This window comes from Arachis duranensis, unplaced genomic scaffold (assembly GCF_000817695.3).
Source record: "Arachis duranensis cultivar V14167 unplaced genomic scaffold, aradu.V14167.gnm2.J7QH unplaced_Scaffold_354584, whole genome shotgun sequence".
In the NCBI taxonomy this organism is placed as follows: domain Eukaryota; kingdom Viridiplantae; phylum Streptophyta; class Magnoliopsida; order Fabales; family Fabaceae; genus Arachis; species Arachis duranensis.
This window is the reverse complement of record NW_026264910.1, coordinates 1,181,513-1,181,841: the sequence shown is the minus strand read 5'-3', so window position 1 is coordinate 1,181,841 and position 329 is coordinate 1,181,513.

Sequence of the window (329 nt, the reverse complement as noted above, 5' to 3'; positions counted from 1 at the left end):
GTCCTAGATAAAAACTTCAATTAAATAAAATCCAATGCAATTGAGCAACAATTAATCATACTAGCTTTCCAATACTTGTATGCACATGCTAAAATCTTTTTTAATTCCTTGTTTGTTTATGATCATGATGATTTACTGCTTTTGAACTCACAGAATTCAAGTTGGTAGTTATAATGCCACAGCAACATGTTACAAATCAAGATTCAAGCCGGTAGTTATAAAGACAATCATGAAATTTAAAGTGCTGGAAACAAAGGAGAGGAAAAGGAGCTCTACAACCTTGTAGTCCATCTTTTCTATTGTTTTCATTTTCCTCTTATTCTTCTCTT